The sequence below is a fragment of the Canis aureus genome, chromosome 9 (assembly GCF_053574225.1).
Source record: "Canis aureus isolate CA01 chromosome 9, VMU_Caureus_v.1.0, whole genome shotgun sequence".
Lineage (NCBI taxonomy): Eukaryota > Metazoa > Chordata > Mammalia > Carnivora > Canidae > Canis > Canis aureus.
In genome coordinates, this window is record NC_135619.1 from 5,872,018 (window position 1) to 5,894,605 (window position 22,588).

The window sequence follows — 22,588 nt, forward strand, 5'->3', positions numbered from 1 at the left end:
TACCACCTCACACCAGTGAGAATGGGGCAAATTAACAAGGCAGGAAACCACAAATGTTGGAGAGGATGCAGAGAAAAGGGAACCCTCTTACACTGTTGGTGGGAATGTGAACCGGTGCAGCCACTCTGGAAAACTGCGTGGAGATTCCTCAAAGAGTTAAAAATAGACCTGCCCTACGACCCAGCAATTGCACTGTTGGGGATTTACCCCAAAGATACAGATGCAATGAAACGCCGGGACACCTGCACCCCGATGCTTATAGCAGCAGTGTCCACAATAGCCAAACTGTGAAAGGAGCCTCGGTGTCCATCGAAAGATGAATGGATCAAGAACATGTGGTTTATGTATACAATGGAATATTACTCAGCCATTAGAAACGACAAATACCCACCATTTGCTTCAACGTGGATGGAACTGGAGGGTATTATGCTGAAAGAAGTAAGTCAATCGGAGAAGGACAAACAGTGTATGTTCTCATTCATTTGGGGAATATAAATAATAGTGAAAAGGAATAGAAGGGAAGGGAGAAGAAATGTGTGGGAAATATCAGAAAGGGAGACAGTACATAAAGACCCCTAACTCTGGGAAATGATCTAGTGGAGGAGGGCGGGGGGTGGGGGTGACTGGGTGACGGGCACCGAGTGGGGCACCTGACGGGATGAGCACTGCGTGTTATTCTGTATTTTGGTAAATTGAACACCAATAAAAATTAGATTTATTTAAAAAAATCTAAATAATAAAAGATATAAAAAATTTCCAAGAGAAAATTCAGAGCTAAATTAGTATAGAATTATTATGCTCGTGGATTAGAAGACTCGTGTCAAAATGTTAATTCTAGGGTGCCTGGCTGATGCAGTCAGTTGGGCAGCTGACCCTTGGCTTCAGTTCAGGTCATGATCTCAGGGTTGTGAGATCAAGTCCCACTTTAGGCCTATACACAGTGCAGAGTCAGTTTGGGGTTCTCTTTCCCTCTCCTTTGGTCCCTCCGACTCTTTCTCTCTCTCTCTCTCTCTCTCTCTCTCTCTCTCTCTCAAATAAATAAATAAATCTTTTAAAAAATAAAATTTTAATTCTCTCCAAATTGATTTACAGATTCAGTATAAAGCCAATAAAAATCCCAGCAGAAAGTTTTGTAGAAACTGACAGAAGCATCATCAAATATGCATGAAAATTAAAGGGGACTATGTTAGTGAAAACATTTTGAAAGGAATAACAAATTGGAGGAACCAACAGTACTGATGTTGTTTTTATGAAAATATAATATTTGAGAAACAATGGGATTGATATAAAGATAGACAAATATAACCTTGGAACACAATAAAATGTCCAGAAATAGACTCTTATATATGATTAGTTGATTTTCTTTTTTTTTTTTGATTAGTTGATTTTCAATAAAAGTACCATAACAATTCAATGAGGAAAAAATAACCTTCTCAACAAATCATGCTTGAATAGTTGATAGCCATATTCAAAAATATAAACCTTAACCCTTAGCTCGCACCGATAAAAAAATTGATTCCAGATAGATCATAGATCTAGATGTGAGGACATAATTCTAAAACTGAGTAGGCCACAAAGGAGCCTAAGATAGTGCATATGCTCATTATCTAGATTTTGATCATGATTTCACATTTGTATGTCCATGTCAAAAATTATCAAATAGTTCATCATAAATATATGCAGTTTATTATACATCATATTGAGTATGCCTCAATAAAGCAGTGTTTTATAAGACTCAAATCAAAAGTAGGCAGAACTAAATGTTGAAAAACAATTACCCAGTATTTTAGAGAGCAGAATTTTTCACTTTATTTTAATTACAAAAAGGAAACTGTTTCAAGCATGCAATAGTAGGGTATTTTCAATATCCGATAATAAATACCATACTTGTTGCAATAAATAAATGTACCTCATTTATATAAACTAATTCTAGAAGCCTTCCATTATTCAGTATTTCTCAGTCTAGCCAAAAGGTGGCAGTGTTCAAAAAGTATTTGAGTTTAGGTCTGCAGCACTGGAGGAACAGGAAACCAGGTGTGATCTCTCAGATTGGTGCAGTGCCCTGCACCAGTGAGACCCCGCTGAGCTCAAGTAACCTGTGCTGGGGAAGCTCATTCGAGAACTCCTGATCCAGCTGCCTTCTGAGGAACCAGAAGATGGAGACTCTCCTGCAAGTTCTCATAGGGATATTAGAGTTGCAGGCAGCCTGTAAGTATGGGGTTAGTGTAGAGAGTCAGGGGATGATGACAGCTTCCTGAGGGCAGGGATTCAGTCTTCTTCTGTCCCATGGAGGCCCATTTGAGAGCCAGATACATGTTGAAAAGATAGACAATACAATATTCTGTGTTGAAGGGATAATGTTGCTGCCTCAGGGGGAAGTGAAGAGGCAGGTGAGAAAAACCATACCTACCATGAGCATGAAGATCTTAGGCTTGGCGTTTTCTTTACATTGTCTTTTTGAACAGGGGTCAGTAGCCAAGAACTGGAGCAGAGTCCACAGTCTCTGATCATCCAAGAAGGAGAAAATTTCACCATAAACTGCCATTCATCAAAGCCTGTGTATGCCCTACACTGGTACAGGCAAAAAAATAGTGAAGGTCTAATATCCTTGATGATATTATGGGAGAATGGGGAAAAGAGTCATGAAAAAACCACTGCCACGTTAAATGAGAAGAAGCAGCAAAGTTCCCTGCATATCACAGCCTCCCAGTCCAGCGACTCAGGCATCTACTTCTGTGCAGCAGACACACTGTGATCTCCAGGCCTAGGCAGGCTGTCCTCAAACATGCAGCTGCAGATGCTCTGCTGACACAGGGCTCCTGAGCAGTGGATGGGCCACTTGCCAGAAGATGCAGAAGAGTTTCTTTTCTTTCAAGAGAAGCTTGAGGAAGATACAGTATTCTCACTGAAAAAAAAAAAAAAAGATTGGTGGTGGGGGGCAGGGCAAGATGGCGGAGGAGTAGGGTCCCCAAGTCACCTGTCCCCACCAACTTACCTAGATAACTTTCAAATCATCCTGAAAATCTATGAATTCAACCTGATATTTAAAGAGAGAACAGCTGGAATGCTACAGTGAGAAGAGTTTGCGCTTCTAACAAGTACAACTCGTTTTTAGCCACTGTACACTGAGCAAAATGACTAGAAAGAAGAACTCACCACAAAAGAATCAGGGATCCCTGGGTGGCGCAGCAGTTTAGCGCCTGCCTTTGGCCCAGGGCGCGATCCTGGAGACCGGGATCGAATCCCACGTCGGGCTCCCAGTGCATGGAGCCTGCTTCTCCCTCTGCCTATGTCTCTGCCTCTCTCTCTCTCTCTCTCTCAATGTGTGTGTTATTATCATAAATAAATTTTTAAAAATTTAAAAAAAGAAAGAATCAGAAACAGTACTCTCTCCCACAGACTTAAAAAATTTGGATTACAATTCGATGTCAGAAAGCCAATTCAGAAGCACAATTATAAAGCTACTGTGGCTCTGGAAAAAAATATAATGGATTCAAGAGATTTCATGACTGCAGAATTTAGATCTAATCAGGCTGAAGTTAAAAATCAATTAAATGAGATGCAATCCAAACTGGAGGTCCTAACGAAAAGGGTTAATGAACTAGAAGAACGAGTGAGTGACATGGAAGACAAGTTGATGGCAAGGAAGGAAGCTGAGGGAAAAAGAGAAAAACATCTAAAAGACCGTTAGGAAAGGCTAAGGGAAATAAATGACAGCTTCAGAAGGAAAAATCTTTCCTTTTAATTAACGTTTAATTGGGGTTCCAGAGGGTGCCGAAAGGGACAGAGGACCAGAAAGCATATTTGAACAAATCATAGCTGAGAATTTCCCTAATATGGAGAGGGAAATAGGTATTCAGATCCAGAAGATAGAAAGATTCCCGCCCCCCCTAAAATCAATAAAAACCATTCAACACCCCAACATTTAATAGTGAAACTTGCAAATTCCAAAGATAAAGAAGATCCTTAAAGCAGCAAGAGATGAGATCCCTAACCTATATGGGGAGAAGTATTAGGTTAATAGCAGACCTCACCACAGAGACCTGGCAGGCCAGTAAGGGCTGGCAGGATATATTCAGGGTCCTAAATGAGAAGAACATGCAGCCAAGAATACTCTATCCAGCAAGGCTCTCATTCAAAATGGAAGGAGAGATAAAGAGTTTCCAAGACAGGCAGAAACTGAAAGAATATGTGACCACCAAACCAGCTCTGCAAGAAATATTAAGGGGGGCTCTGTAAAAGAGAGGAAGCCCAAAGAAATAATCCACAAAACAGGGACTGAATAGGTACTATGATGACACTAAACTCATATATTTCAATAATTACTCTGGAGATTCTCTTACATCGACTGCCTAAGAGTCACGCTGTAAGAAGCAACAACCTCTCCTCTTCTTCGCCATCCGCCCAGCAGCCGCCAAGCAGCAACCATGCGTGAGTGTATCTCGACCCACATTGGCCAGGCAGGTGTACAGATCGGCAATGCCTGCTGGGAGCTCTATTGCCTGGAACACGGCATTCAGCCCGATGGCCAGATGCCAAGTGACAAGACCATTAGGGGAGGAGATGACTCCTTCAACACCTTCTTCAGTGAGATGGGCACTGGCAAGCATGTGCCCAGGGCATGTTTGTAGACCTGGAGCCCACAGTCATTGATGAAGTTTGCAATGACACCTACCGCCAGCTCCTCCACCCTGAGCAGCTCATCACAGGCAAGATGCTGCCAATAACTATGCCCAAGGGCACAACACCATTGTCAAGGAGATCATTGACCTTGTCTTGGACCAAATTCAGGAACTGGCTGGCCAGTGCACGGGTCTTCAGGGCTTCTTGGTTTTCCACAGCTTTGGAGGGGGAACCGGTTCTGGGTTAATATCCCTGCTGATGGAACATCTCTCTGTCGATTATGGCAAGAAGTCCAAGCTAGAGCTCTCCATCTACCCTCCCCCCCAGGTGTCCACAGCTGTTTAGAGCCCTACAACTCCATCCTCACCACCCACACCACCCTGGAGCACTCTGATTGTGCCTTCATGGTAGACAACGAGGCCATCTATGACATCTGTCATAGAAACCTCGATATTGAGCACCCAACCTACACTAATCTAAACAGGCTGATAGGTCAGATTGTGTCCTCCATCACTGCTTCCCTCAGATTTGATGGAGCCCTGAATGTGGATCTGAGGGAGTTCCAGACCAACCTGGTGCCCTATCCCTGCATCCACTTCCCTCTGGCCACATATGCCCCTGTCATCTCTGCTGAGAAAGCCTACCATGAATAGCTTTCTGTAGCAGAGATCACCAATGCATGCTTTGAGCCAGCCAACCAGATGGTGAAACGTGACCCTCGCCATGGTAAATACATGGCTTGCTGCCTGTTGTACCATGGTGATGTGGTTCCCAAAGATGTCAATGCTTCCATTGCCACCATCAAGACCAAGCATACCATCCAGTTTGTGGACTGGTGCCCCACTGGCTTCAAAGTAGGCATTAATTACCAGCCTCACACTGTGGTACCTGGTGGAGACCTGGCCAAACTACAGCAAGCTGTGTGCATGCTGAGCAACACCACAGCCATTGCTGAGGCCTGGACTCACCTGGACCACAAGTTTGACCTGATGTATGCCAAGCATGCCTTTGTTCACTGGTATGTGGGTGAAGGCATGGAGGAAGGAGAGTTTTTTGAGGCCCGTGAGGACATGGCTGCCCTGGAGAAGGATTATGAGGAGGTTGGTGTGGATTCTGTTGAAGGAGAGGGTGAAGATGAAGGAAAAGAATACTAAAGTTAAAAATGTCACAAAGGTGCTGCTTTTGCAGGGAAGCTTATTCTGTTTTGAACATTGAAAAGTTGTGCTCTGATCAGTTAATTTGTAGTAGCAGTTTATACTCTCATATACAATTACTGACCTATGCTTTAAAACACAATGCTTTGTTACAGACCCAAGCTGTCCATTTCTCTGATGGGTTTGAATAAAGTATTCCCTGTCTTAAATGAAAAAAAAAAAGCTACTCTGAACGTGAATGGGCTAAATAATCCCATCAAAAGATGCAGGGTTTCAGAACGGATAAAAAAACAAGATCCATCTATTTGCTGTCTACAAGAGACTCAATTTAGACCTAAGACACCTATAGCCTGAAAATGAAAGGTTGGAGGACCATTTACCATTCAAATGGTCCTCAAAAGAAAACTGGGGTAGCAATCCTCATATAGGATAAATTAAAGTTTACCTCAAAGACTTTAGAAGAGATGAAGAGGGACACTATATCATAAAGTGTCTATCCAACAAGAGGACCTACCAATCATGTATATTTATGCCCCTAAAGTGGGAGCTGCCAAGTATATCAATAAATTAATAACCAAAGTAAAGACATACTTAGATAATAATACTAATACTGGGAGACTTCAACACAATGCTTTCTGCAAGTGACAGATTTTCTAAGCACATCTCCAAAGAAACAAGAGCTTTAAATGACACACTGGACCAGATGGATTTCACACATGTTTACAGAACTTTACATCCAAATGAACTGAATGCACATTCTTTTCAAGTGAACATGGAACTTTTTCCAGAATAGACCACATACTGGGTCACAAATCAGGTCTTAACCAAACCAAAACATTGGGATTGTCCCCTGAATATTTTCAGACCATAATGCTTTGAAACTTGAACTCAATCACAAGAAGAAATTTGGAAGAAATTCAAACACGTGGACATTAAAGACAATTCTGCTAAAAGATGAAAGGGTCAACCAGGAAATTAGACAAGAACTAAAAAGATTCATGGAAACTAATGAAAATGAAGATACAACCTTTCAAAATCTTTGGGATACAGCAAAAGCAGTCCTAAGAGAGAAATACATTGCAATACAAGCATCCCTCAAAAAATTGGAAAAACTCAAATTCACAAGCTAACCTTGCACCTGAAGGAACTGGAGAAAGAAGCAAATGAAACCTACATGAAGCAGAAGAAGAGAGTTAATAAAGATTCAAGCAGAACTCAATGAAATAGAGACCAGAAGAACTGTAGAACAGATCAACAAAATCAGGAGCTGGTTCTTTGAAAGAATTAATAAGATAGATAAACCATTAGCCAGCCTTATTAAAAACAAAAAAGACTCTAATTAATAAAATCACAAATGAAAAAGGAGAAATCACAACCAATACCAAGGAAATACAAACCATTTTAAAAACATATTATGAGCAGCTATACGCCAATAAATTAGGCAATTACAAGAAATGGACGCATTTCTGGAAAACCACAAACTACCAAAAATGGAACAGGAAAAAATAGAAAACCTGAACCAGCCAATAACCAGGGAGGAAATTGAAGCAGGCAACAAAAACCTCCCAAGACACAAATGTCCAGGGCCAGATGGCTTCCCAGGGGAATTCTATCAAATGTTTAAAGAAGAAGCAATACCTATTCTACTAAAGCTGATCAGAAAGATAGAAAGGGATGGAGTACTTCCAAACTCGTTCTATGAGGCCAGCATCACCTTAATTCCAAAACCAGACAAAGACCCCACCAAAAAGGAGAATTGTAGAGCAATATTCCTGATGAACACAAATGCAAAAATTCTCAACAAGATACTAGCCAATAGGATCCAACAGTAGATTAAGAAGATTATTCACCAGGACCAAGTGGGATTTATTCCCAGGATGCAAGGCTGGTTCAACACTCGTAAAACAATCAATGTGATAGATCATATCAACAAGAGAAAAAACAAGAACCATAGGATCCTCTCAATAGATGCAGAGAAAGCATTTGACAAAATACAGCATCCATTCCTGATCCAAACTCTTCAGAGTGTAGAGATAGAGGGAACATTCCTCGACACCTTAAAAGCCATCTACGAAAAGCCCACAGCAAATATCATTCTCAATGGGGAAACAGTGAGAGGCTTTCTCCTAAGATCAGGAACAAAACAGGGATGTCCACTCTCACCACTGCTATTCAACATAGTACTAGAAGTCCTAGCCTCAGCAATCAGACAACAAAAAGAAATAAAAAGCATTCGAATTGGCAAAGAAGTCAAACTCTCCCTCTTCGCAGATGACATGATACTGTACATAGAAAACCCAAAAGCCTCCACCCCAAGATTGCTAGAACTCATACAGCAATTTGGCAGTGTGGCAGGATACAAAATCAATGCCCAGAAGTCAGTGGCATTTCTATACACTAACAATGAGACTGAAAAAAGAGAAATCAAGGAGTCAATCCCATTTACAATTGCACCCAAAAGCGGAAGATACCTAGGAATAAACCTAACCAAAGAGGTAAAGGATCTATACCCTAAAAACTACAGAACACTTCTGAAAACAATTGAGGAAGACACAAAGAGATGGAAAAATATTCCATACTCCTGGATTGGAAGAATTAATGTTGTGAAAATGTCAATGTTACCCAGGGCAATTTACACATTCAATGCAATCCCTATCAAAATACCATGGACTTTCTTCAGAGAGTTGGAACAAATCATCTTAAGATTTGTGTGGGGAGGGATCCCTGGGTGGCGCAGCGGTTTGGCGCCTGCCTTTGGCCCAGGACGCGATCCTGGAGACCCGGGATCGAATCCCACATCGGGCTGCCGGTGCATGGAGCCTGCTTCTCCCTCTGACTATGTCTCTGCCTCTCTCTCTCTCTCTCTCTCTCTCTGTGACTATCATAAATAAATAAATAAAAATTAAAAAAAAAAAAAAAGATTTGTGTGGGGGATCCCTGGGTGGCGCAGCGGTTTGGCTCCTGCCTTTGGCCCAGGGCGTGATTCTGGAGACCCGGGATCGAATCCCACATCGGGCTCCCGGTGCATGGAGCCTGCTTCTCCCTCTCCCTGTGTCTCTGCCTCTCTCTCTCTCTCTCTCTGTGTGTGTGTGTGTGTGTGTGTGTGTGACTATCATAAATAAATAAAAATAAAAAGAATTAAAAAAAAAAAGATTTGTGTGGGATCAGAAAAGACCCTGAATAGCCAGGGGAATATTAAAAAAGAAAACCAGAGCTGGGGGCATCACAATGCCAGATTTCAGGTTGTACTACAAACCTGTGGTCATCAAGACAGTGTGGTACTGGCCCAAAAACAGACACATAGATCAATGGAATAGAATGGAGAACCCAGAAATTGGCCCTCAACTCTATGGTCAACTAATATTGGACAAAGCAGGAAAGACTCTCCACTGGAATAGACAGTCTCTTCAATAAATGGTGCTGGGAAATTGGACAGCCACGAGCAGAAGAATGAAACTAGACCACTCTCTTACACCATACACAAAGATAAACTCAAAATGGATGAAAGATCTAAATATGAGACAAGAATCCATCAAAATCCTAGAGGAGAACACAGGCAACACCCTTTTTGAACTTGGCCACAGCAACTTCTTGCAAGATACATATATGAAGGCAAGGGAGACAAAAGAAAAAATGAATTATTGGGACTTCATCAAGACAAAAAGTGTCTGCACAGCAAAAGAAACAGTCAACATAACTAAAAGACAACCTACAGAATGGGAGAAGATATTGCAAATGACCTATCAGATAAAGGGCTAGTATTCAGATCTATAAAGAACTTATTAAACTCAGCAGCAAAGAAACAAACAATCAAATCCTGAAATGGGCAAAAGACATAAACAGAAATTTCACAGAGGAAGACATAGACATGGCCAACAAGCACACGAGAAAATGCTCCGCATCACTGGCCATCAGGGAAATACAAATAAAAACCACAATGAGGGGATCCCTGTGTGGCTCAGTGGTTTAGCGCCTACCTTCAGCCCAGGGTGTGATCCTGGAGTCCCGGGATCGAGTCCCATGTCAGGCTCCTTGCATGGAGCCTGCCTCTCCCTCTGCTTGTGTCTCTCCCTCTCCCTCTCTGTCTCTCATGAATAAATAAATAAAAATATTTTTTAAAAAACCACAATGTAATACCACCTCACACCAGAGAGAATGATGAAAATTAACAAGACAGGAAACAACTAATGTTGGAAAGGATTCGGAGAAAGGGAAACCCTCTTGCACTGTTGGTGGGAATGTGAACTGGTGCAGCCACTCTGGAAAACTGTCTGGAGGTTCCTCAAAGTGTTAAAAATAGCCCTGCCCTACAACCCAGCAATTGCACTGCTGGGGATTTACCCCAAAGATACAGATGCAGTGAAACGCCGGGACACCTGCACCCCGATGTTTATAGCAGCAATGGCCACGATAGCCAAACTGTGGAAGGAGCCTCCGTGTCCATCGACAGATGAATGGATAAAGAAGCTGTGGTCATTGTATACAATGGAATATTCCTCAGCCATTAGAAATGACAAATACCCACCATTTGCTTTGATGTGGATGGAACTGGAGGGTATTACGCTGAGTGAAGTAAGTCAATCAGAGAAGGACAAACATTATATGGTCTTACTCATTTGGGGAATATAAAAAATAGTGAAAGGGAAAAAAGGGGAAAGGAGAGAAAATAAGTGGGAAATATCAGTGAGGGTGACAGAACATGAGAGACTCCTAAGTCTGGTAAACGAACAAGGGGTAGTGGAAGGGGAGGTGGGCGGGTTTGGGGTGACTAGGTGACAGGCACTTAGGGGGGCACTTGACGGGATGAGCACTGGCTGTTATGCTATATGTTGGCAAATCGAGCTCCAATAAAAATATATATACAAAAAAACAAACAAACAAACAAAACCAACAAACCAAAAAAAAAAAAAAACAGAACACAAAGAAGGAGGGTCTGGAGTGAGAGTAAGGAAAGCCCTTACGTTTATTTCCAAATTTCATTTGACTTTTTGTCTGGGTAATTACTACTTTCTAGTAGGTGGAACCTCAAGCCAGGACAAGAATATCATGAATTTCAATGATTTTTGCATTCACTGTGCACAGATCTTGTGCCTTTATTGTTCCAAGAGAACTCTTTCCCTTCTGCTACTCACTCAGCTTGTTAATAGAAAGAAAATCTGAGTCACATAGTAGATTCCTTGTGGCATTTTAGGATTGAACCATAAGTACTGGGACAGCAGTATTGTCACACTAGGAAGAGTCGGGGCAATGCTTTTTCCTAAGTTTATATCATAAACATAGAGATAGACAAATGGATGGATAGGTGGAAGAGAGAGAGAGAGAAAGTGAGAGAGGGACAAGCCCATCTCAGACTGCCTGTTACTTTTGCAACATGGCCTCATCGGTTCACACTGCCCATTGGCTGCAGCCACACCCAGTTGGCCCCCTCACCTCTCATGTTGCTTCAGAAAGAAACAAATTCTATACAGTCCTGTGGCAGAGCTCGTCTTGCAGACTTTTTTTTCATTTGTCTTGTCCACTATCCTTGATAAGAGATATGCTCTTAGAGCCACGTGGAGCATACAAGGATTTTGTCCTTAATTCTTCCCCATCCTGGCATCTTTATTTGATTCCCAATCCTGTCGGCCGCCCCTGCTTTTTTCCCCCACTCCTAGTGGTACTCCGTGACCTTTTAATACCCTTTTGCCCACCCAAAGCCTAATGTTTCTGGTCACCAAATTGCTTTCCAAAATCTTCTCCCACTTCATTGATTCCATATCCATTTCCCAGCTCAATCTCCAAAATGGAGTGGTTCCTACCCTAACTCACATCTCGATGCGACATTCTTGATTGGCTCCCCCTGGATTGCTTATATTTGAAAAAGGAATGTTGGAGGACATTCAATGGAAATCATCTCAACTAGTGTGCTTTCACTTACAGTGACAGTTGGAGAGGAAGGATGTTTGAAGGCAAATGCTGCTTCCAATACCACTAAACCATAATGTAGGCCATCTGCAAGGGTGTAAGGCAGTTCCCGTGGGCAGGGTGCTGGCACCATACTGCAAGCATTTATTTAAAAATAAATCATTACTCAATTTGTTTACAAGGATAATGCGATCCAGAAAAGAACAAGGACAGAGATTCTATTGCTTGACACTGCACACAATAAGTTGTAGCGTCTGTTATCCCAGACACCATCTCCATACAATCATTGTGATGGGTGTTTGGGATGCATAGAATTAAGGGCATCATATCCACTTAGAGTTAATACAATAGAAGGTATAGAATGGCCATAGAATTATATGATTATCTGCATTTTACTTATGAAAAAAACTGAGAGTGAGAAGAAATTCCCATCAAGGAATGCTTTTAAGAATTTGAATCCTGGGACAGCACATTGGAGGCCACAGCCATCCCAGAGACATAGAGGCCACTTGCCTATCACATGGTGCATCTACACCTTGCCTGCTTCCTTTCAGTAGGTGACTCTGAACACAGTTTCTCATGGTCACTGCCCACCAACCTGAAGTCAGGAGGCAGGCTGTGCTTTGCACTCATTTCTGCAAAATGCCTAAAAGAAAATGATGGAAAAAAGGTAACTACACCCCTGACTACCGGGGAACTGAACTAGACCTTTGTGACTGAGTTGAAAATCTCTTCCCTGGAACAATGGATGCAGCCCTAGAGCTGTGCCAGTTTCCTGCACTTAAAAGTGGTGGCCCCTCATATTTACCTCATTTTGTTTTGTTGGGGTTCCTGATTGGCATCTTCCTTCTTCCCTAACTCTAAATAGTAATAATCCATCCTTTTATGGCAGAGCTTTCTTTCCATACAAGCTCACTAAAGCCATTTGCTACCCTTGGTTTTCTGGCATAGTAATTCTACTTAGAAGATCATCCAAACAATTAAGTTAGAATACATAGCAACTGTATTTCTTAGGTTGTTGTAGTTTGCACACTTAAGACAGATATGAGTCTTCTCATTAAACTCAGTGTTTTAAAAAATTTCCCTACAAATTCCTGCTAACTGCCAGGAGAGTGAGGCTGTATTCTTGCAGGTCTGTGAGATGTGGTCTCCCATATATATGATATCTCTTTGAAGTTTCATGTTCTATCTTTAAAATTCATGTGTTACATTCTATTCTGTATGCCCTCATTTGTTTCAATATACAAAGAAAGAAAGAAAGAAAGAAAGAAAGAAAGAAAGAAAGAAAGAAAGAAAGAAAGAAGAAAGAAGAAAGAAAGAAAGAAAGAAAGAAAGAAAGAAAGAAAGAAAGAAAGAAAGAAAGAAGAAAGAAAGAAAGAAAGAAAGAAAGAAAGAAAGAAAGAAAGAAAGAAGAAAGAAAAGCTTTTAATTCATGATCCAGAAATGTATGCCATGTTTATCCCAATGCGTAGTGGCATCCTTTATACACTACTGCCTGGCCTATACTCTGTTATGGGACAGAAATAGACTGCCAGAATTCTCAAGAAAATGGGGACACTCTCAAGGCTGAGACAGCAGGACCTCATGGAGACTGGAACAGCTGCTCATCATCAGGGAGACTGCAGCAGCAACCATGATGATCACAAGGGGGGAGTAGATCCAATGATACGTCATTTCTGTGCCTCCCACATTCCACGAAGAGAGCACCAAATTAATGCAAATTTGTTTTTATCCAAACAGAATGTCTTGGCTTTTTGTTTATTGTTTGCTTTTTAAAAATGTATTACTTCAATAAAATATTGCAGAGTCATTAAAAAAGAAAGAAGGCACCTGGCTGGCTCAGTTGGTAGACCGTATGACTTCTGATCTCAGGGTTCTGAGTTCAAGCTGCATGTTAGATATAGAGCTTGCTAGAAGGAAAGAAAGAAAGAAAGAAAGAAAGAAAGAAAGAAAGAAAGAAAGAAAGAAAGAAAGAAAGAAAGAAAGAAAGAAAGAAGAGAGAGAGAGAATGTCGGGTTATTAGTATTTTTGTCTCCATCAGGGTCCTTTTCTTTTTTTTTTTTTCCTGTCTCTGCCTGTCATGTTAAGGTAATCTTCTCAAATGCCTAGTGATCCCAGATGCTCATTCATACTTAGTGGGATATAAATCTGGGATCTGAGCAAAGGAGGACAGCTCTAGTTTTTAAGTACTCACTCTCAGCTGAGCCTGGTATCCCAGACTCTTATATGTGTCTTTATTCCATATCTTCAGAAAAAAAGGGCTTTCGCCCCTCCCCCCCACAAAATCTAATGGAAAGGCATGGACACCTGATTTTTTCAGGTCAGGATGTGAAATCTGAGAGTATAACTGTACTTTATACTATTTTCCTTTAGACCTGATATATTCTGTTTGAAATCCCCTTACCCTGAACCCCTTACCCTGATCTGCTGTGGTACAAGTTCTTGAGACTTTCAGAGCACCTGGATTTTTGTTGGCATTTTCCTCTGCAAGTCCTTAGGACTTACTTTTCTTCAGGCTGCTAAACCAGTTACCAGTTGTCCATTCACTTTCAGTTCCCAAAACATCTTATGGGATAATAAACATAAACATAACATCTTTATATTCTTTGGGGGTTCATAATTTTCTTTAAAAATTTACTTTTATTTCAGTGGATTCTGAAAAAGGCACAGAGAAAAAATATGTCTTCAATTCACCATGCTTAATCCTGTCTGGCTCTCACTGATTTTCCAGGGAGATATTATAAGGTGCCCAGGTGAAGAGTTCCTGTCTGTCTTGTTCATGTCTTTATATTTCCCTAGCAGACAATGGGTACTCAATAAGGGTTCATCAAATGAATGGGAGAAATTGGATTATTTTTACAACTCTCCAAGAGTGGCATGAAGGAACAGCAATCTAGTGACTAGTCATAAGGGAGCAGTGTCTCCATTCAAAGTTAACCTTCAAGATTGGCTCAAAACTCAGAGAAACCTCCAGTTAGAGATCAGATTGGCTGATACACAGAACAGATATTTTCACATCACGGTGGTATTTATAGTGTTACTCTAAGCTAAGAGGAGTTTCTTGAAGCAAAAATCCTTTTAGGAAATAATTTTTTGCTGAAGGACTTGTGATGACCATGCTCCTTGAAGGTTTATTAATATTCCTGTGCATGCAGCTGACATGTGAGTCTTAGGGGTTTCTGAGTCTCAGAGAATTCTAAAGGGGTGGAAATTCTGTGAGGGCAAGATGTGAGGTCTTATCTAGGTCCATGAAAAGAAAGAAACAGAAGGAGAAAAGCTACTGAGAGAGAGAGAGGAAAAGAAAAAGCACAGCAGTAGGTCTGGGGAGTTAGTGTCTATCATGGTTCTGACAAAGGTGATCTAAAAATGATTTTGAATACCTTCTTTTGTCTTTCTAAACAGGGGTGAGTGGCCAGCAGCTGAATCAGAATCCTAGGTCTGTGTCCATTCAGGAAGGAGAGGATGTCTCCATGAGCTGCAATTCCTCGAGTATACTCAACACTTTTCAATGGTTCAAGCAGGATCCTGTGGAGGGCCTTGTCCTCGTGATAGCCTTATATAAGGCTGGGGAATTGACCCGAGATGGAAAACTGACTGCTCAGTTCAGTGGAACAAGAACGGACAGCTTCTTGACCATTTCAGCCTCTGAGACTGAACATTCAGGCACCTACTTCTGCAGTGGCAACACAGTGTTCCCTGAGCACCTGCAGCCTGCACTCAACTTACAGCTGGGACCCCAGTCACTATGCTGCCTCCAGCTGCTGCTCCTCTTGGCAATAAATATGATCATGCACACCACCTATGTCCCCTCTTTCCCACTGCTGCAAATTCTCATGCATTCAAGGCTTTATCAGCCACAGGTTGTACTCTTTGATTAATGAACACAATCCCATTTTAATATATATTATTTTGTCAGTATATAAAGAGAAATGATCAGTACAAAATCACATTAGAAGATTTAACACAGATTTCTTTAAAAATGGATGGATATCAATGAAATAGAACTGAGAGTTCAGGCAAAAAAACCCAGACATCCATGGGCAATTGATTTTCAACAATAATACTAAGACCATCCAATGGCAGCATAGTGCTAGGACCACTGGATAGCCACATGCAAAAGAATATGCACATATTAAAATACTAACTCAAATGGATCAAAGACCTAAGTGTAAAAGCTAAAACTATAAACTCTTAGAAAATATGAGCAAAATTTTGGTGATCTTGGACTATGCAACTGTTTCTTCGAGATCATACCAAAAGCACAGCAATCAAAGAAAAAAATAAATTGGACTTTATCAATACCAAAACCTTTTTCAAAGACCACAAAGTTTTCCACAAATGAAATGGAAAAGACAACCACAGAATGGAATATATATATGTGATATATATTATGTATATTATCATATTATGATATATTATGATATTATAATATAATATCATATATTATGTAATATTATGTATAATATTATCTTATTATATTATGATATATATACCATAAATATATAATTTATCCAAAAAAGAGATAGCATTGAGAATATATTAAAAATAAGTTACAATTCAACAATAAAAAGAGTAATACTAATTTAAAAATGGTCAAGGGATTTGCACATAACGGAGCATTTTTCAGCCATAAAAAAGAATAAAATATTGCCATTTGCAACAACATGGATGGAGCTAGAGGGTATAATGCTAAGTGAAATAAGTCAGAGAAAGACAAATACCCTATGATTTCTCTCATATGTGGAATTTAAGAGAAACAAAACAAACAAAAAACAAGAGACAAACCAAAAAGCAAACTCTTACCTTAGAGAACAAACTGATGGTCACCTGAGAGGAGGTGGATGGGTGAAATAAGTGAAGATTAAGAGTACACTTATCATGATGAGCACTGAGTAATACATAGACTTATTGAATCACTATATTGTACACCCGAAACTAATATAACATTGTGTGTTAATTACAATGGAATTAAAATTTTAAAAACATAAAATAAAATTAAAAATAATAATTAACCAGTTAAGAAAGGGAAATTAAAGAGAAATTTCATTCATGAAAATAACTGGAAAAAATACAAATTAAAAGTATTGACAAATATAAACAGATAATAAATATGTAACGTATGATAATATGAGTCATTAGAATTTATCTTAGAAATGTGTGGAAAGCTTAATATTAGAAAAATCTATTCCTGTAATTCCAACATTAGCAGATTAAAGGTGAAAAATGGCAAGACTATCTCAGTAGATAGTATTTTTAAATTAATGTTTTAGGCACACCTGGGTGGCTCAGTAGTTGAGTGTCTGCCTTCAGCTCAGGGCATGATCCTGGGGTCTGGGATCGAGTCTCACATCAGGCTCCCTCCGCCTATGTCTCTGCCTGTCTCTGTGAGTCTCTCATGAATAAATAAATAAAATCTTTTTTAAAAATTTAAAAAATAAATTAATGTTTTATAATGGATATTTTCAAGTGTGCACAAAAGAAGGAATAATATCAAAAATATGTACTCATCACCTGAATTCAAACAATGACAAATTACCACTATGTAACCAAAGTTTTTCATCCATATTCCTCCTCTCTCACACTTAAAGCAAATTCTAAACATTAGTCATTCCATCCATAAATAATTCAAAATACATCTCTAGGATAGGTATATTTTTAACATAGCCAGAAGTACATGATCATAGCTAAAATATGTAAGAGTACTATTTGTTTGTTTCTCCAAGAATAACACCTTGATTATACTAATTCCTTGGGATTTGTGCAAATATGCGTTAGGCCTAATATTTGGTTAATTTTTTTAAAGACTTTATTTATGTATCTGAGAGACAAACAAGCAGTGAGGAGGGGCAAAGGGAGAGGAAGAAACAGGCTCCCTGCTCAATCCCAGGATCCCCAGATCATGGCCTGAGCCAAAGGCAGATACTCTAACCAACTGAGCCACCCAGGCACCTCAATATTTGATTAACTTTTTATTATCTATGTGGGCTTGCAAAGAAATATTCTCTTGTTTTTTGGTACAGATTTCTATATATGTCAATTAAATCAACTTTGTTTGCATCTTCTATATATTAAGTAATATTTTGTCTCCTTGACCTGTCAATAATTGATAAAGATATATTGAAATATCACTACAGGAGTGAATTGTTCAATTTCTATCATTTTATCAATCCTTGCTTTATGCGTTTAATGTTAAATGCATGGAAGTTCAGAATCATTTTATCATACTGGAATTAATTAAAACTTTTATTATGGTTTAAAGCCTTTTTGATTATTTTTTAAAGATTTTATTTATTTATTTGACAGAGCAAGAGAGCATAAGTAAAGGGAGCAGCAGAGGGAGAAGGAAGTTGAGCAGGAAGCCTGATACAGGGCTCAATCCCAGGACCCCAGGGTCATGATCTGAGCTGAAGGCAAAAATTTAATTGACTGAGTCACCCAGGTGTCCCTAAGGTGTCCCTTCTTTATCCCTAAAAGCTTCTTGCCTTAAAGTCTCTTTTTTTCAGTTTTAACATAGATTCATACAGTATCTTTGGTTAGGATTTTCCTCCACATATTTTTCCATCCTTAACTTTCAAACTTCTTTGACTCTCATGTTTAAATTGGTCTCTTCAAAAAAAACATGTGACTGGATTCTGGCTTTGTATCAATCTTACAGTCTCTGCTTTTTAATCAGTGAGTTAGTTTCATTTACATTTTTTATAATATTTTAGAATTAGGACTTGACTCTGCCATCTCAATGTGTACTTTATATTTGTTTTCTCCTTTTTCCCCACTTTCGTATGTGGGGAAAGGTGATTCAATTTGTGTCTTCTTTTTTGTTGTTTTGTTTTTTTCTTATTCTATATTCCCTTCCATTGGTTTGGAAGTTACATGCTCCTTTTAAAAATAATTCTGTAGTATTTACCTTTGAAATTTTACCATGCATACTTTAAATCTGAGGTTAATCTATGGCTTAACCATCTTTCTGAAAAATTTAAAAACATTACAATATTGTAACTTAGATCAAACTTTACTGGCTTACATGCTATCATTAGCCAAAGTTTTAGATACTGACTTTAAAAGGAAAGGACATTATTAATACTCTTGCTATTATTGGCTGCTTACTGCCAAGATTTATTTATATTTTTTTATATTTATTTATTTATATTTTTTAAAAATATATTTTTTAATTTATTTGACAGAGAGAGAGCACAAGTAGGCAGAGTGGCAGGCATAGGGAGAGGGAAAAGCAGGATCCCCACTGAGCAGAGAGCCCCATGCAAGGCTTGATCCTAGGACCCTGGGATCATGACCTCAGCCAAAGGCAGACACTTAACCAACTTAGCCACCCAGGGCACCCCTGGATTGCCCATGTGTTACCAATCCCTTTGCTTACTATCTCTTCTTGCCTCTTGACCTTCCTTCTGAGATTGTTTTGCTCCTTCCTGGGGTACATCCTTTAGAATTGAAGGTCTGTTGGGGATAAACTTCTATAGCATTAGTTTCAACTTCATCCTTGAAAGGTAGTTTCCTTACAATTCTAGTTTAATAGCCATCTTCTGTCAGCCTTTTGAAGGTATTTTCCAGTGTATCATGCTTCTGATTTTGAGAGATCTGCTCTTGGAGTTATTGCCATTCCTTTGTCATTAACCTGTTTTATTTTCTGACTGCTTTGAAAATCTTCTCTTTAACTTGGCAGTATTTCTAAAACTTGGCTGTTTATACAAATAACCTGTGTAGTCATCCATTCAGAAATAAAAGATTAAGAACAGGTGAATACAGTTCATTCCTTCTCTCTTTTTTTGTGATATTTAAACTAGTGTTGATTGCAAACATACTCCTGGTAAACATCCCAATGCAATTTACTAGAATATAAATGAGAGTCTTTTAGGAGCTACTATGAACTTACTCTGCCATGTTATGTTAGAATTGGTTGTGGTCTTTTTTTTTTAACAAAGCCCAAAATTTAAGAATTTATAGATGCAACTGGCTGAAGAATGGAAATTAGTCACGCAGCCCATCTAGCTAAGTATCCAGAGAGATGTGAGAATTGAAGGGATCTCAAACTAAATTGTAATGTTGTGCTAAGAATCCTGCCCTCACAGTCACAATGCATTACAAAAAAAAAAAAAAATTAGAAGAGCCCTAAATCTAATAAAATTATCAGCTGAAAACATACAACAAACATAATAGCAGAGAAACTAGGGGTTATGTGTTTAGCACTCAGTAAATGACTAAATAATTATATCTCTATACTACAGAACACTATCCAGTCATTAAAGAAAAAAAAATGAAGTAGACCTTCATTTAATAAAATGGAAATACATTTAAGATAAACTGTTCAAATGAAAAATAAGTTATCAAATAATATAAATTTATTTTCTTTAAAATGCATGTTCCCTTGATCTAAAAAATTAGCCATTTTATCTTCTTTTACTCTCATTTAGCCCATTATGGGTTGCATCATGACAAGTCACCTTGCCTGATAATGATTGTAAGTATCTCATCTTCCTCAGAACTAAAGAAAACAGACTCCATATTTTCTGTTCTTACAGCATAAAGTTCTGGTTGAATGAAGTGCAGAGACTCTTCTAAGGAGAAACAAATCAATAAAAAAGAAGGTAATTAGACTATTGATGTGAAAGGATAAGGAGGATTTTTAAGGAAAGTCAGGAGGTGCTGGAGAGTTGGGAGGAGGGGCGCAGGCAACATCAAGGCCCTTGATGCAAGAAAGGAATGAAGAATGGGCAAGAGGCAAGAAGCAGCAGCTGCTAAGGACTGCCCAAGAGCCACACTAGTTCATGGCCTTCACTGCCCTTTAGCCCTATTTCCAGGAGTCTCCAGAAGGCTGGTGGCCTAGAAAGCCCATTCCAGGTAAATTTCCAGACTTCATGCAAGTGACCACTTGTCTCTCTCTGCAGCAAGAACCCTTTTGGCCCTCAGCCAAGCTTGAATACATCACCTTGCAGTGCCTTTAGAACAACTCAAGGCCAAATCGTGTCGTAGACACTTAGCAGGATGGTTAGGAGGTTCTCTAGCAACCATGCACCTGGGTGGGAAGGCAGGGAGAACATTAGATCTTCCTGAGCTGGGACAGTGAGGGGAGGGGCCACTGTATTTCTAAATGTCCAGCACACATTCTGTCTTGCTAACCCCCTCACCACTGCCCAAAGTCTACGATGCTTTAGAAAATTCTAGAAAATGAGAAAAGAAACTTTATTTTGAACAATTTTTCAAAATTGTTGATTTTTTATTAACATATTTTATAAACAAAAAAGAAAATGGTTCTGGATGGTGACATGCTGAAGGAAGGGGTTAGAATGACAGGGATCTTTCTTCTTGGCATTTCCCTGTAGCTCCCAAATGTTCTATCATGTTTCTTCAATAATCATAAATAATATATTTGCAAAGAATAAGTAGAAATTGATCTTTTTTTTTTAAGCTTAAAAAGAGGAGATAGTGGCCCCCAGGTGCCTCAGTTGCTTAAATGTCTGACTCTTGATTTTGGCTCAGGTCATGATCTCAGGGTTATGAGAGATCAAGCCTGCTCTAGGCATGAGCCTGCTTAAGATTCTCTCCCTCTGCACCCCTCCCTCCCCCCCAAAAAAATGAGGAGAGACTCACATCACAATTTTAGGTAGGAAGACTTAGCCAAAAATACATGGACGATACACCCGGTACAAAATGTGTTCCCAGTGTTGTGTTGTCATGGTCTGGAAAGAAAGTGTATTTAGTGTAGGAATTTAGAGAAAATAAATAGAAGTCTATTGAATGGGTGAATGGAATGAACAATGGATTTCTGGGTGGAAAACGTATTTGTAGGAGGTAAGAGTTTCAGTGGATTTAGAAGTGAGATTATCGGGGTGATGTCTTGGTAGTTGTTTAGACCAAATCATGATGAAACAGGAAAGAGCACTTTGACATCTGCATTTCACCCAAATATACCTATGAATTATCTGAGATTCCGCTGTTTATCAGAAATACTGCTTTCTAAATATGTGTTCCAGGGTGAGATCAATAGTGAACCTTGAAAGAGATTTTGGAAGGATCTTTGCCTCTTTCTCCACGCTCTCCACCACCTCCCAGAGTGCCATGTCCTTCACCTCACAGGGTAGGTCCCCACCTGAATGTTAGTTCTGCACTTTCCTTCTTCCCGGGGTACCGTTCCTCTCTGCCTTTACTGAGCTGTAGAACCCCAGACTATCAGAGCTGTGGGTAGCTTCGGATAGTCTGTCCTTCATCTGTGAGACAATTTTGGAACACCAATAAAAAAAAAAAAAAAACAAAAAAATAAATAAATAAAAAATAAAAATAAAAAAAAATAAAAAAATTAAAAAAAAGAATCTATTATCATTGGTAAAACACGTGGATACAAGTTTTCAGCTATTCTGTGCCAGCTAAGAAGTGCTCTGTTTGAATGACTCCCTGAGTGTCTGAGTGGGAAGGATTTGAATTTTAATTAGGGCCAAATGATAGTTTTCTGGTTGGCTGAAGAGCCAAATTGCTATTTCCCTTTCATGTTGTGTGTGTCCGTTTGTGTGCGTCTGTCCTGAGGGAAAAGGGTGTTGGTTCAAAAAAATCGAAAAAGAAACCCTCAGGGCACTAAATCATATCTTGCCCAAGAAAACAAACCCAAGAGTTAAAGGATGGAGAAGTGGCCACCAGCTTCACTAGCCATCTTCTGGCTTCAACTGAGCTCTGAGTAGCATTATTACGAAGGGTTGGGGACCCTTTTCTCAGAAAACTAAGGTGGGGAGGGAGTGGAATGGATTCTGACTTATCTGGGAGCACCTATGGTTCCAATGGAGAATAATTATGATAATTATGATCTCTGAGAAGACTTGATCTGAGATCACTCTTTCTCTGACTGATTTGCTTGTTACTGTTTTCTGAACAGGGGTGAGTAGCGAAGACAAGGTGATACAGAG

The 22,588-nt window shown here is 39.5% G+C and overlaps 1 long non-coding RNA gene and 1 pseudogene across 2 annotated transcripts; one reads left to right on the plus strand and one right to left on the minus strand.

The window, feature by feature from the left end:
- Positions 1–1,423: 1,423 nt before the first annotated feature.
- LOC144320273 (uncharacterized) lies at positions 1,424–15,980 on the minus strand. Of its 2 annotated transcripts, XR_013385821.1 has the most exons (4): positions 14,100–15,980; positions 13,512–13,591; positions 11,695–11,815; positions 1,424–2,905 (listed from the first exon to the last, which is right to left on the minus strand). It is a non-coding gene; the product is annotated as an uncharacterized LOC144320273 (long non-coding RNA). The 2 variants fall into 2 exon arrangements; XR_013385822.1 differs by lacking the exon at positions 13,512–13,591 and having other exon boundaries at positions 14,100–15,971.
- LOC144320265 (tubulin alpha-1A chain-like) lies at positions 4,341–5,861 on the plus strand (annotated as a pseudogene).
- Positions 15,981–22,588: the final 6,608 nt, after the last annotated feature.